This window comes from Helicoverpa zea, chromosome 3, assembly GCF_022581195.2.
Source record: "Helicoverpa zea isolate HzStark_Cry1AcR chromosome 3, ilHelZeax1.1, whole genome shotgun sequence".
Classification (NCBI taxonomy): Eukaryota; Metazoa; Arthropoda; class Insecta; order Lepidoptera; family Noctuidae; genus Helicoverpa; species Helicoverpa zea.
Genome location: NC_061454.1, coordinates 9,342,919 through 9,359,255, shown reverse-complemented (window position 1 = coordinate 9,359,255; position 16,337 = coordinate 9,342,919). Strand labels below are relative to the sequence as shown.

At 36.9% G+C, this 16,337-nt stretch overlaps 1 protein-coding gene across 1 annotated transcript in view; it reads left to right on the top strand.

Annotated features, from left to right (window-relative positions):
• Window positions 1-685: 685 nt before the first annotated feature.
• Window positions 686-16,337, top strand: part of LOC124645798 (schwannomin-interacting protein 1 homolog) — a 39,389-nt gene continuing 23,737 nt past the window's right edge. The window contains exon 1 of the mRNA XM_047185697.1: window positions 686-950. The gene's annotated coding sequence lies outside the window, so the exon portion shown is untranslated. The remainder of the gene's footprint in view (window positions 951-16,337) is intronic.

The following is a 16,337-nucleotide window of genomic DNA, read 5'->3' as shown; positions in this document are numbered from 1 at the left end:
ACAATACACCGTCATCAAATCAATTTTATGATCGTTTAAGGGTTGCTATGGTTATTTCCTATCAGTAAAGGGTCATTTAAAAAACAGGTCGACGCTCGGCAAGGTCACTGCAGTAAAAAGCTCGGTAAACATGAATTGTGATGGTTGATAATACCGAACCAAGTTTAAGTTACCATTAAAATAGAAAATTCGAATTTAATATTTGAAAAAGAGTCGACAGCGTTTACAAATAGAGTTCAAATTAGCAAACAGCTCTCGTCAGCAAAATCAAATGCAGTCCTAGAATCTAGCTACATAAACATTCATACTATATAATTCAAGGCGACTTTTAACAGACCTGCGCGATTGTAACCTAGGCCGCGAATGCACGTCAATTAAAACTTTAATAAAATTATAAGTAGGTAGTTATGTAGAACTTGCTTATGAACATTTCAATATAAAGGTTACGCGAATCACGATCAAGCATTAAACTTCGCGGAACGTCATGAGATATATCTATGAGTATTCTTTGTTATTCCAAAGGGGTCACGCGACACATGTCCCTAATGTTAAGTATAAACAATAGGGGTTATTTTATCTGAAGTCCTAGTATTTACTATGCAAAAGCCGCCCAAGCCTGCAGCCGGCGGCGGGCGGAGGCGCGGGGCGCGCGACCGCCACGCCACGCGATCATTTTGCACCGAAAGGCGGGCGGTGTGCACGTCGAACAGAAACCGTCCGCCCGCGCCACCCACGTACCGACTCCTCTACTACAACCTCGTTAGCCTAAGTGACGTAAAGCCTTCATATAGACGCGCAGTGAATGAGTACGTACGTTATTGAGGACAACGTGGAATCGTTGCATCGGATTTGTAGTGAACTGAGGCGGACAAATAAAAGATAACCTTGCCAGCTGCATTTATTATTCAGTGACTGCGCTAAACATATAGCCAGGATGGCGCCCTGTACAGGTAAGTTTTTCTATGGGGTTTGTTTGTTCTATTACTGTTCTCTATGTCAAATGAGGTTGTTGGTATAGATTTTTGGATCGCTTGTGGAGGCGAGTATTAAAGATAAATTATTCATGTTTCTAATGGGTACGTTGACACGTTTTTTTCGGGTTTGTACAGAAGGTTCAAAATTGTGTGACAGCAACGACAATGAATTGCAATCACTAGCGGGCTGCATTTTCCGAGGTGCGCAACTCCTTGCTGCTATTTTTACAGCCAGTCTGCTGTTATTCCACGTCTGCTTTTTTGGATTCTCAATTGGGATAGAATGTCGACGTGAAGCAAACTAATAAGCACGGATTACTATATACACAGATTTGTAATATGCTTAAACCACCGGTTAGGTACACACAATAATTTATTAGATGGATTTTCTATCAATGATTGTATTCATCAATCAGTACAGATACTTTCTTGATTATGGAAGAAAATAGAAAGAAGACCATAAAAAAATTGTAAGAGGAAATAGAAAATCTCTTAATATCATATTCCTTACTACATTAATACTGTATCCCCACAGTGTTGAAGTACTAAAACGATTGGTAGCACTAGTGTGGCGAGGGCCGGTGGCGGTCGTAAGCGCTATTTACGGCGCGAACGGTTTATTTACTGCCGGTGACCGTATTGCCTGAACTTTACTTAATGCTAGAGAGCTCGACTGCCACGCACGGTAGCAAATTGATTAGGCTCTGGTTTAATGGACGCCGAAGGTTCAGGCCTTAAGTGCTTGAGTGCTAGCTCTAATGATCTGACACTAACTTACGATATACCTACCTACCTACGTAGGTAAGGAAGAAGAGTTATTAGAAGTGTTATCAGTTTATAGTCATTTGCTATTGTAACTTATTAAATAATTTTGTATAAAATATTTTCATGTTTCAAATTACGTTCACACACAGCAAAGTTTCACTTATATATTTTTGTACACATGTAGTAGTACGCAGATAATTAGTTAGCATAGCTTTGCTTATCTTATTACATATGCATACGAATCGACGTCTAATGAGCTATAATTCTTTAATAACATGTAAAGTCAGGGTTTAGAAAGGTAATAAAGAGGTCAGATTGAACGTAAGCCACGCAGGCATTTTCTTATCTCATATGGCATCGGCCTGACGCCACGCGCCGACATTTTCCATCACAATCTCACATTTGACACTGCAGACGTTTTAATGGCCACATAAAAGCCTAACCATTTATTTATATGTAAATGTTGTCCTAGGGAGTTCGCAAACACACAAAACAAAGTATGTAGAACCCTAACTCCGGATGGCAGTAGTTGTGCCAACTCGATTAATGACATCGGAGCCAATGGAATCGAGAATCGTTATTTACATTACACTGGTTGACGATTTTGTCACCCGAATAAGTGTGTGTCGCCTGACTGGACCAAATAAAGGCTTTCTGGCGGGCACTGTTTACATATTTCATATTATAAACACGATTTCTGATTACGTGAAGTATTGACGTCGTATAACGTTATTATTTTATGGTCGAGGGTCTACATGTTTCTTTCTTCGAGTAAAAACGAACTGTACAGCAACTTTGTTTTAATTAAGTAGCACATTTAAAAATAAACCCAACTAAGTGCCAGCGGAGTACGGCGATAAGGTTTCGTAGGGTTGTGTTACGTCTTAATGCTGCTGTATTGTTTGGACGTTCACAGCTTATTTACTAGCGCGACCGTGTACTTAGTTACCATTTGTGTGATGTTATTTCCTTTTGAAAAGCTTGTGTTTGCAGCAGGGTTATTATATGTTGTGCCAACACGTCCTAGTTATAAGGCTATAATTACGTTGGCTTTGTTAGAATTGTCGAGTTAATTTGAATTTTTAAATGAGTCATAGAAAATTCTTACAACTGTTTGGCGAACGTTGGCTTTGAAATTGAAGTTCGATAATGATGGAAATTTTTCTGAAACCCAGAAAATACATACATAAACATTAAAAAATATTAGGATCCATAGCTCCCCAAAGTAATACAGAAGTAGGCACTATTAAATATTTTACTAGCCTAAAACGGCCAAAATGTCATGTTAGCTGTGTCAGGCTACACAAGAAAGCATGTCTAAGGTCGTGAAATAAAATGTTGGCCAGTACAATGTCACATATAAGTTATATTTACAATTACGTAGCTGTAGCGCTGGCTTATGACGGAAAATCGATTGCAGTACACTACAACGGAATTGTATCATTGTTGTATTCGATACAATGGTAGGATAAGCTTGCTCGTTATACTTAATGGGTTTCGCGAAAATACATTTTGCGTTTCATTTATTTTTAACGAAAGCAAACACGGGTATTTCATGTCTCCCTGCTGGGTCTAGCCAGACGAGACTCTTAAGTTGAGCGTCTGATTTTTTATTCAGCTAATACTTTAGATTAAGGTAGGGAAACAAATACCATGGAAATTTCCACCCACACAAACCAATGGATAAATTAAATCCACTTGTATCCCTGTCAATAGCAACATAAAAAATAATGTACTAAATAGTTTTAGAAATGATAAGCTATTGTGTCAGGTATGTAGCAATGTTTCTTTCTGTAATGTGTCATTTCTCATAGCAAATAATACTGATGAAAATTTAACATTTCTCAAATATCATAATTGAAAGTTTCATGGCTACAGGATATTGACTTTTAAGAGCGAAAATTCAATTCCCAAAGTCATTAATCATTTACCGACATTTACGCACGTGTACAGGTAGCATTCAGCCAATAATTTAATTAAACAAATAGATGAGGCGAATGATCACGCAAATATAATGATATGCTAATATGAAGTTTATTGTAATACTGTCCGCTGGGCGTAACACATGTGTGTCGAGCAAATTACCCTAATAACCACCATTATGTACTGAAATAGTCCCCATAGGCCTTAGCCTTACGGCGTTGAGGTCAGAACATTGATTTTTATTGAACTACGTTTAGTATTTGTGTATGTTAGCCGCTTCTTCACCCTGCAGAGCTATAATATTGTATTACTTGTTGACGTAGGTAGTAAATGTAATGTGCTGTAGAGTTTTTGCGAAAGGTATTTTCATTTAAAATCTTTGACCCTTAAATTCTATAAATGTATGTGACTTTAAAGACTTTAATATTGCTCTCAAATAGATGTTTGGTTAACACATAGAAGGCCGAACTTTAAAATCTTTTATTCATTTTCACATTAAAAGAAGCCAAAATAAAATACAAATATTGCAGGACGAAAATATTTCGTAGGCCACATTGCTACGAAAGTACTACGCGGGCCTACGCCTCCGTTTCTCGTAGGCGTTGACCGTAGACGGTGTAGACTTATAATGGCGGTATAGGTATTACTTTGGAACAAAGAAGGACATTATAGGGATTCTTTGGACGGTCTGTAATACGAGTAATACCAATAAGGTGAAATCCTTCTGGATATTAAATATCTTCTAGGGATATACGCAATTATATGTTCATTCACATCGCTGATAAATAAATATATTTATTCCAAAACAATTGTTTTTGCTTACTTCAGTGGAACAGTACCTATATCACATATTAAATTCAACGTTGCTCACTAATAATTCACATGAGGCATGTGATATAAACCGCAGAAGCAATGATTCACAGAACTAGGGATTAAATGTCTGAAGAAAACCTCACTGTAGAGTACAAATAGAATTTTGCTCTGTAATGTCGAATACCAACCTGTATTGTTTAGTGAATTCCTAGAATGGAAACTTCTTTGTAGACGTTCTAGGTAGTGATTACGACTTCAACATCTGTAAAAACAAGTGAACGTGGCCGTATGTTGCTTCGACTTGCAAATGCTGCCTTTTTATAATGCCAATTTACTTGTACATAGTAACAAAAAGTTTATAAAGATGTAATAATAATATTAAAGCATTTAACTCGAATTAATGGTTTCTACGTGTGAAATGAACTACTAAGAAAGGCTCGAAGCTAGAGAGAAAAAGTTTTAATATACCTCCTTTTTTGCCCCCCGAGTCAAATAGAACCCAGCTATTAGAGATCACAGCAGAATAATGGTCTCCTTATTTTTTATACTGTCTCCACGCCTGTCTATTTTGCTCCGTGCATTTATCACTTAAATAATAATAGATATAAAGTGTTCGTCGAGACTATGCCCGGCGTCTAGCAGACGGGTCCGTTCGTCTCGCCCGACGCCCGACGGCGCGACACTGTCGGGCACAGCAAAACCTCTGCCATCCGATATTTAGTGTTTATCTACCAGAATTTATCAGTGTAGCCTGTTTCCTGAGGTTTAATCAACTAAATTCTGCGGTAAAAACCCGACAGCTAAGAGTTATTAGGGTCAGATCATTAATTTTAGTGACCTCTATTTTGTATTTAGTTTAACTTTGTATAAACATTTAATTGGAGCGAAAGTTTTAATTTATTGTTGGATTTTGTATCTCGATTTATTTTAACGATAGCAGTGTTTAACCGACTCCATAAAATGAGGTTATTTTATTCATGGAAAATCGTCAAATGACTATATAGTCCATTGTTGGAGTAACACGCGGGGATTACTTTTTCTGCTCAAAACCCAATAAAAATCCCAAATTGAAGTCGAATAAAACCGCAGCATGAAATAATTAGGCAAATGGTGGTACTAATTAAGTAGGCTTATTCATCAGATGGGCACCAATCATAAAGTAGATGCTTTTGTTTAAAACACAGGATTTTTAATTTCACGAGCTATAATTGACCTGGTTTCATTGTTCCCTGGTATAATGTTACTCAAAGAGATTGTTTGCCAAATAAATTAAGAATATTAAAAGAGTATCATTAGCCTGTTTACTTGGTGCCTGCAACAGGCATCCGAGTGGCTGCTTAGACACTGCTTGACTAACAAACTTTGCATAAAGTTGGACGAAGCTGTCAGAACCACAAAGTTACTTTCGGTGACTTTCGTTAACATGTGACGCGAACATTCTGAAGATTTTAAGAACACTGTACTTGCTAAAGGCTGCGACGTGCGAGTATATTTATAGAAGACTGACTGTCGGTGGCCTAGATGAACGTTATCTAGACTGATGGTGAATTTAGGAAAGACGCGATTTTTAACATAAAACCACTCGTTTTACTTACATAGTACTTGTGTTGATAGTGTTAAACAGAAAAAAAAACGATTTGGTAGGCAGAACATGTTATATTGAACAGTTTAGGACTAGCAAAAAGTCGCATATCAAATCATCATCAATTTGCTCACATAAGTGTGGCGTACCTACAGTTTATCCACGTAGGTGTATAACATGTTTCCAGGTCATAAAGCAATAACCGAGCGTAAGTAAACATCATGCCAGGTTGGGGAAACTTTCTGTATTCAGCTCTCGTCACCGGGAATCAATCTTTTCTGACCTTTAACTTCTACTAGTCACTCTGAATAAGGATATTATAGAGAGAATATAGCTACGTGAGTGGAAATATCCGTCATAGCTGATTTACGTAATTGAAAGCTTCCTACCTATTTAATGAAATATTCAAATATATATATAATGAAAATGTATCTTAATACACCACTCGCGATAATATTTTTTTTTCTCTTATTGTACTTACCATACATGTAAAATTCATCGAGTGTGCAGCAAAGAGAGATTTTATCGTTCAATTTTCATTGTCAAACAAATATCGAAAATACATCTAACATATCAACAATTTACATCAATAGACACATCTATTCGTATTTATAAAATGGTGACATTTCATAAAACGCTCTATAAATACTACCGGTTCACACACATCCTACACATATACCCGAAAACGATACTGATCTTCTGGGTCAACAACGTTTATAAAAAATCAAAAAGGTTATGGAAGGTCGAAAAGGTTTTTGTATAATATCGAAAGGTAAACATTTATGGGTATCATATTTTTAAAAGTAAATTACTTCATATCGGTTATATTAGAGACTATAAGCTTTGTACTTCCTACATAGGAACGTGGATAGACGACCTCTGTGGCGCAAAGGTCACCAAGCCGGACTGCCGAATCTGAGGTCCCGGGTTCGATTCCCGGTTCGATCGACATTTGTGTGATGAGCATGCTTGTTGGTCGTGGTCTGGGTGTTACAATATGTATTTATAAATATGTATATATGTAGCTATATGTAGTTTATCAGTTGTGTTAGCACCCATAACACAAGTTAATTAATAACTTAGCGTGGGGCTAACCGACCGTGTGTGAAAAGGTGTCCCGACATTATCATTATTTATTTAATAGGTTAATAAACCTAAGCTTATCTATACTAATATTATAAAGCTGAAGAGTTTGTTTGTTTGAACGCGCTAAACTCAGGAACTACTGGTCCGATTTGAAAATTTCTTTCAGTGTTAGATAGCCCATTTATCGAGGAAGGCTATAGGCTACTTTTTATCCCGGTACGGGTAGTAGTTCCCACGGGATGCGGATGAAACCGCTGGCAGAAGCTAGTGTATATATAAAAATAATTTGTAGCATTCTAGTCAGGTATGAAACGTTGCATTAGTAGGTTCAAGCAAACAAATCTAGCACATAGCTTCAAATTAAACACCCAGACATAATGACTATTTAATATATCAATTTATTTGACTCATAATACACAAGTTTATTAAATAAAAATAATAAAAAAAACATTCATGCACAAGTATTTGAAGGGCTATAAGAATATGTAAACTTTCCTATCATGAAACAGCATCAGATACAATAAAGATCCAACAACCTTTTTGGTATTAACATTTTTGTATTTTAAGCAGGGATTTTGTTTTGTAAAAGCTTTTTACCTTGTTACCTTTGAACTACGCTTCCGAAATTTAAATATTGGCGCTTCATTGATTCGGGTGTTTATAATATGAGTTTTTTTATCGATGATGTTATAAAGATAAGAGCTATTATTTTGCATTCTTATAGACTACAGTCAAATGAACCAATTACATTATTAGCAGAATGAAATGCGTAAAGAAAATGATTTCTAAAAAGTCCTATTCATTTTTCGGGGATACCAACTGTTGATTCATATTTAGGTATGTAAAATTTATTTATTTTTTATACAGAGCAATTAAAATATCCTGACATATTATAAACACTCGTCGCACTTCTTACACGTCTTTGAACATTCCAATGAACAATTTGAACCGATCGTACATAGGTAGGTATGTTCCTATGAGTACCTGCTACTTGGATAGCTATTGGATTGATCGTGCCAGACCGCACTGAACCGTAACGATTTGTGTACGCCTCATTAGATACTAAACCTGAAAACAAAAAACCACTCTAAACCTTTCGCTCTATGTCCGTTTTATTGGATTTATCGAGAATGGTTAGAGTGGGGCTGTATCCACTTACCTTTTTACAACGATTACCTTAAGTGTTTTTCTTAGGGATGTCAGTTAGTAAAACTTTTGTATTTATGAGGTATAAGTAAATCTTTGCTAATATAAATAAATTATTTTTGTCCATCAGCAACATTTTCATATCGCTTAATGGAGATTAAGAGGAAAAGCCTATAGATAAAAGAGTGAAAATGAAATGGAGCTTTAGGACGGAACGGCGGAAAATTGATGGAAAAATATTTATATTTGCGTTCAAAATATACAAAACAAAATTGACATCAAAAGATATTGTAATAAAAATAAATATCTTTCGTTTAGTGTCGCGGCGTTCCAATTAAAATAATAATTAATATTTATTTGGGAGGCTTTTTTCGTAAATAAGGCCCCATGGGTGTCGGGCCGCGATTGTGTCGTGCGGTACCGGGGCTATCCATCATGTCGGAGCCCATTAACGCGTAGGGCGAAGGCCGAGGGCGCGCCGGGTCACGCCAACATAACCGACTCTTACGAATTTTAATCCGCCCAAATAGCCCATCGAAATATGTCCAATAGGAAAATTCCTTTACGTAAAACTTTCTTGAAGGATTAGTGTTTGCTTTGTGAAGGTTTCCGTTTCGTATTTCTATAGAAATATAGGTAGGTACAATGAAAGGCTTGGAATTGTTCGACACTTCAGTTACAAATGCGCCCGCAGAACACATAGCAAACCACACAAAAAGTTGCAACTTATGTACTAGGTACCTGCAAGCAAAAACAATGCTTAGACTTACTGCATATGTAGTTACGTACGTTTAGTACTAAGTAGTCTAGTTTAGTAACTCAACTACAACTACAGTCGTAGACTATCGAGGCAGCGTTCTGTTCGTAACCGGCCTCGCGTGCAAGTTGTGCGCAAGTCATCTAAGTTAACAGAAATTGGATTTTGTTGGTTCTCGTGAACAGTTCTAACGGCCTATTTCGATGAGCTACAAAACTTTGATTCAAATTGTTATTGTACACCAGATAACTGAAATTGTTAGGGACGAAAGACATTACGATGATCACCGATCATTTTTACGGAATTGTAATTTACAGTTCTTGTGAAACAACACTTGTCATAGCCTTGTGATCGAGAAGTTAATGCTGTTGATAGTCTGTGAATTGATTTTGTTTTAGGGTCACATGTTTTTTAAATATAAACATTTTCGTTCGGTTCATTCACACATCTACAAGTGTCAGGAACACCCCGACTTTATAAATACCAATATGTGTATAGCTTGATATAGGTAACTACGGCTCCATGTTTCGATTTCCTTCCCCACCGAATCTCAGATCGACGTGGAATTTCATTATCTTCATTTTTCAAATAGGCCATTGCCAGAGGGCAATATTAGGTACCGAGCCCAAGGGAATGGTTATAGAAGCAATTGGCTTGCTCGACTCGTTGAAATAGAGACTTAAATCTAAAGTCTTGAACTGCAATGAATGTTATTACTTAGGTTCAAAGTTACAATTTGAATTGTTTAAAAAATTAAATTGGTGCTGTATTTCATGCGAAATAAATTTGTCTAGGCGCGTAATACATGGAGTCCCAACTCGAAAATATTGCTAAGTAATTTTATTTATTTTGGTCCTTGATGTTCGGAGCAATTGATGACGGTCGGGCGGCGCGGCGGTAGGCTGCGACCGCTCGCACGCTGTAACGCCGCGCTATAAATATTAGATGTGGCGCTGCCTTCTCACGGCGCGCCACTACCAGCCGGAACCCTGACAATCGATAGTCCACAACGCATATACATTATCTTGTCCCATACGTTCTAATAACACGAAATAATGTTCCCGCTCTGAGCTATTCGCATCCCCGAGAGTGTATTAGGGTCTGAACGCACAGTTTACACGTTAATAATAAACAAAATGAAATACCTTCATTCCCTTGATATTCCATACAACATCGCACGGTACCTATTTCAGTATTAAAGAAGCTTCGCAATGGATTGTTAGATGTTTGATCGATAAAAGTCTGTTATTATGCTCGCAACGAACATAAATTATGTGTCATTATAAGGTGTAGTTGGTGGTAATCGGCATTAGACGTTTTCAGGCCAAAGTCGCGTTTGTTTGCTGTATCGACTATTGAAGAGAACTCTAGCTATATATTATGAAAACAATGACTTTAGAAATGTTTTTAGAAATAGTTAATCTACTTGGTAATAGCTTTGACATATTATATCGGACAGCTTTACACACCAGTCTGTATATATCTCAAACACTTCTTGGCACCAGCTTTATAGATTAGGTAGATCAATTAAGTTGACTTTGAGTGCTAGTCTAAAAGATCGTTGAATAAAAGATAACTTTTGTAGCTAGACAGCAAGCGATTCGACCCGATACGCTGACTGGCCGTCCTCGTGATTTGCTTTCAGTTTCCGTAAGGCGTAAGTCATTTACTTCCAACAAAACAAACTTGTAGGACGAACAGTCCCTAAGAAGGTAACTTACGCACAACGTTTGTATAGAAATGTAAATGATTCTTGACAAAGTTTCCTTCTCAGCGTTATCTTAACGTTAGTGCCTCGTCCCGGCTCGGCCCCCTTTTGTGTAACTTTGTGCCATTCAGGGAACACTGAGAAGTTTTCACCTTTCTTGTTAAACCTAACAAGCAGTTAGGTTTCAAGAACAAAGATTTGGCTTGAATGAATACCACTCCAGAAGTTAATGGGTAATGGGTTTTAACATTAATGAAGTCAAAAACTAGGTCAAGCATTATAAAGACTGGAACAAAGGTATCGAGCTTCTACTCAAAGGAAAGTACCAAATGAACCATTTGTATACAATTGGGTCGAAATAACAAAGTCGAATACAAACGCTAGTGATAGTTACGAGGTCGTTCAAATTAAAGTCTTTCATAATAAAAATATAACCAGCGCGCCGACCCCCGGGTGAGGGCGCCCTTAGGGATAAATAAAGGAGTGAGCACTTTCATACAGCCACAGACAGATATTCAGTTGCGGTTTTTTCTCACATTTCCTGCTATAGAAATGTACAGTTCTTTATCTACTTCAAGTTTGGACAATTTGGTACATTCTAGTAAATACTGTAGATCCAAAAAGATCAAAGCTTTATAAATAAAACCTTTTGTGTGTAAAAGACATTACATACAAAGAGAATACAAGTGCTTGAACACGCTACCGTGAAATGCAAAATGTTTGTAAATGTCCCTATCCCTACTTAGTTAATTGTAAATAAGCATTTGAGTGGAGGATGCCGCGCGAGCGTGCCGTTTCTGCTGTACTATCCTAAACAAAGATCGTTACTGCTCAGAAATTAACAATTATAAAGCTGAATTGCTTTATTTAGGCATTTTAACGAGATTGTTACGGGACACAAAAGGCTTCTCGCCTTCATTTGAACGACAAAAATGCTTCATTTCATCTTTTCACGACGCAATTTGAAGTGTAAACAATTAGTTGGCGGGCCCTGAAGTTTTCTCAGTAATGAGATTAGTTTCCGCTTGTAGGCAGGAAATCAATTTGCTGGCATCCAGCCATGCTGATACGCTCCTGAGCTCAGTATTCTATAACAGTCTGCTAAGCTCTTACATTCCAGTCGGCTTTGTCTGCAGTAATGCAGATACTTACACAACTTTATTACTTTTATGTAGGTAGATACTAAATATGAGATTTTAAATAATTTTAGTTTGCATTACTGCCTATTTGTGTTTTAAACCATAAATACGAGGCGAACTGTTTCCCGAGACCGAGGGCTTTATGCTAGCCATCCAGGACCAAATTATAGCTACACGCAACTATAGAAAACACATCATGAAAGACCCAAATCAACAAACAGACACATGTAGACACTGCAACAATACATCCGAAACTATACAGCACATTACAGGTGCCTGTAAAGCCTTAGTACAAACAGATTACAAACATCGTCATGACCAAGTAGCAGCAATAGTACACCAGAATCTAGCCCACAAATATAAATTAATAAATGAAATAGTACCGTATTACAAATATAAACCGAGCATAGTTTTAGAAAATAAAAGTCATAAAATATACTGGGATCGAACCATCATAACTGACAAAACTATCCATTATAACAGACCCGACATAACACTACACGACAAAACTAATAATACGGTTTATTTAATAGATATAGCCATACCTAACTCACACAACATACAAACAACAATATCTGAAAAGCTTAGCAAATATAGAGACCTTGCAATAGAAATTAAAACACAATGGAAAGCACAAACTGTCCACATTGTCCCTATTGTTCTTTCAACAACTGGTATCATTCCAAAATCCCTTCAACAAAGCCTCAACACTCTCCACATGCCTGCTTACACACTCCACATGCTCCAAAAAGCAACCATCTTAAACACCTGTCGGATCACCCGAAAGTTTTTAACATCCACAACTCTCTCATCCACATTTTCGATTTAATTTTCCCCTTACTCACTTGGCTCCGGCCCGTGCACAAGGATCTTCAACACTCTCGACAGAGAAGAAAAAAAAAAGAACATAACATAATAATAAATAATAAATAATCTTTATTGACATAAAAAGGCGTTTACAAGAATAGTGAAGCCCTGACTCCTGTGCTAGGTGTATTACCTGTATTACAAGAGCCAGTGTCTTCTCCCAATTACATGACGTAAATTTTATGCAATAAGAATCCATTTACAATCAGGGAAACAAAGTAAAAACAAAAAATACAGTAACATCAATAGTAAGAACAAAAGTAAAATACAGTGCAATAAAAATATAATGATTAAGTCTGACATTGTCGTGAAACCTGTAGGTACGTATATGTATGTTTAAGTGGTTAGTGCTGGTGTAGTGTGTGTAGTGTAGGTATGTGTTGTTTTGTAGATATGTGTATTTGTGTGGTATGTGTGTGTAATTTGATATGTCTATATACTTTATAATGTAAGTCTATTGTAGTAAGGACTCTGTTTGTGTATAGTCAAGCGTCAGTAGCCATGATTTTACCTTAGTTTTAACTTCTTGGAGTGAAAGTGGATTTATCCTAAGTTCTCTGTTTGTTTTATTATATAGGTAATTAGACAAATGTATACGTTGCCTCCTTGCAGATGTAGTTTGACATACAATCACTGGACATATATTTCGTAGAGTGCGTTTCCTTAGAATAACTTTGTTGCATGGAGTTATAATGTGCTGCTTGATGACCAATTGATAGATATACATCTGCCGCACTGTTAGCACTTTGCACATGTTGTATAAAGTTGTAGTGGGAAATCTGAATGGCCTGAATGTCATTACTTTAAGGACAGATCTTTGTGCCCTTTCTAGGGTAATCATATGCGATTTAAACGCACCACCCCATATCCCAATACAGTATCCTATCACTGATTGCGCCAGCGCATAATATACCATGCGTAGTAATTCTAGATCTGCCACATTTCTTAACTTTTTAAAAATCCATATTAATTTCCTAATACGTGTGGTGGTGAGTTCTATGTGTTGTTTCCAGTTTAATTTATCATCTAAGATAACTCCCAGATACTTCACTGTTCTTGATTTACCCATAATCACACACGAACAAGGCACATTACCGCTGGGTGAGTTACACTCATGATATTTTACGTCTATTTGTTGAGGTTTGACTTTAGAGAAACTGAACTGAACTAGAGTAGATTTCGTAACGTTAAGGGTAAGCAGGTTAGCTCTGAGCCACTGGCTTACCCTGTACAGTCCTATCTCAGCGTTTTGTTTGACCTCATCCCAAGTCTCCCCATGGAATACAAGTGCTGTATCGTCAGCATATGTAAAAATTTTTCCTTTCGTTAGTGTTTGTTGGCATAGGTCATTTATGTAAACCAAGAAGAGACTCGGGCCTAGTATACTTCCCTGTGGCACCCCATATACAACCCGGGCATCCGAGCTAACATGCCCACAAATTTTTACTGTCTGCGTACGGTCTTGAAGGAAATCGCTAAAGATCCCTAAAGCGTTTCCTCGAATTCCAATACGTTCTAGTTTGTCCACAAGAAGAGGAATCGAGACGGTGTCGAAGGCCTTGGCCAAGTCAAGGAAAATTCCAACGCATTTTTGTTTCGTATCTATACAAGACGATAGATGATCTACAAGCTGCCCCACTGCATCTTCAGTGCTCCTTCCTTGTCTAAAGCCAAATTGAGAATCCGACAATATCTTGTTATGTTCTAAGAAGCTTATTAGCCTAGTGTTTAGCACCTTTTCCAGTATTTTCGATATTGTCGATAGAACTGAGATTGGCCGGTAGTTTTCGACATCGTCCTTCAGTCCACTTTTGTAGACAGGGGTTATTAGTGATTTTTTAAGAACTCGAGGAAAAACACCTTGTACAAAACAGAGCTCTATGAGTTTTGTTAGATGGGGAACTAAGATATGTCTAGCCATTTTAAGAAGTTTAGCAGGTATCGAATCCCATCCAACAGCACAATCATTGCTGAGGTTAAGAATTATAGCTTCAATTTCGGCCTCATCCGGGGGTAGCAATACGATTGACTTGGGATTCATGGGTATGTTGTGTTTAAAGCGTAATAAATCAGTAGAAGATAAGGTTGATATATTGTCTGCTAATTTCTTACCGACGTTAGAAAAATATTCGTTTATTTCTTCTAATGAATTAGTGTGTTTTGTGCTTTTTATCAGGTTATCAGCCGTTATATTTTGTTTTTTCTGATTTGTTATGGTTTTGACTGCGTCCCATTTGTCTTTATTGTTATTTGAATTTTGTAAAAGAGATCGTTCATAGTTTATTTTCAATTTTCTTAGCAGTGTATTGCAAAAATTGCGATACCTTTTATAGGAAGTTTCAAGTACGAGGTTGTCTGGATTAGATGAAGACTTTTTGTGTAGCTTGTCTCTATGACGTATGCAACGAAGTAAACCTGGGGTCAACCAAGGTTTAAGTAATCTTTTGCGACTTGGTCTATTAAATTTTGTAGTATTCAACTGAATAGCTGTGGTTATATTTTCAATTAAGAGAGTGGCAGCGTTGTTTGATTCGGCTCCATCGTTTATAAATGAGAAGTCAACTGTCTCCAGATGTTTAACCACATCATCATAATTGGTTTTTGACACAATATTAACTTTTTCACATCTCTGTCTATATTGGCAAATGTTTAATACTACTGAGGCATGGTCGGTGACTGTGGAATCGATTACAAAGACTGTGGCTGGATTTGACGTACTTAGCAACATGTGATCAAGACAATTCTGTAATCTGGTTGGATATGTGTGACCTGGCAGTAGGCCCAGTTCTGCAGTAGTGTTCAGGTACGATTCACTGTTTCTGTCAGTATTATTCGCCTTAATATCAATGTTGATATCCCCAGTTAGGACAATGTTTTTTGCTTTGATAGGGCGTATGATACGATCTAATGAGTTTAAGAAATTATCAGTACAGTATATAGATGGAGACCTGTAGACAGCTAAAATGCAGGTGTCCGGATAAATATTTAATAAAATAAAGCTAGCGCCTGCGGGTTCAGGTTCTTTAATTTCACATTTGAGTTCATGTTTCACATATATTACAATTCCGTCATTTTGATTTTGCAATATTTTTGAATAATGAGCTGAGTAACCATCAATCAATGGGATAAGTTTGTCATTACTGAGCCAGCACTCAGTAAGTATAATGACATCGAATTCAAATGAAAATCTGGCTAGCTGTGCTTGAAAATTGTCCATATTCTTTTGGATGCTGCGAATATTCTGCGTTATAATTTTTAAGGACGTTGTTGATTTGTTTATCTCTGTATTACAGAACTCCGTGTCACAGTAATAGTTTGTAGCCACAGAAATTCTGTCTACTTCGTTTAATATATTGTTTCTATTAGCCATAGATATATATCAATTTATTTATTATGGCACTAGTTGGTGTATCGCTAACAAAAAGCTGACATCTATATAACAGGATTGCGTTAAAGGGTTGTGTGAACGAATAGTTTGCTTGTGTGTGAAGTGTATTTATGCGTAGAATGTTATTGTAAGTTTTGTGTAGAATAATTTTATAATAGATGGTATAGTGGAGTATGTGTTGTGTAAAAC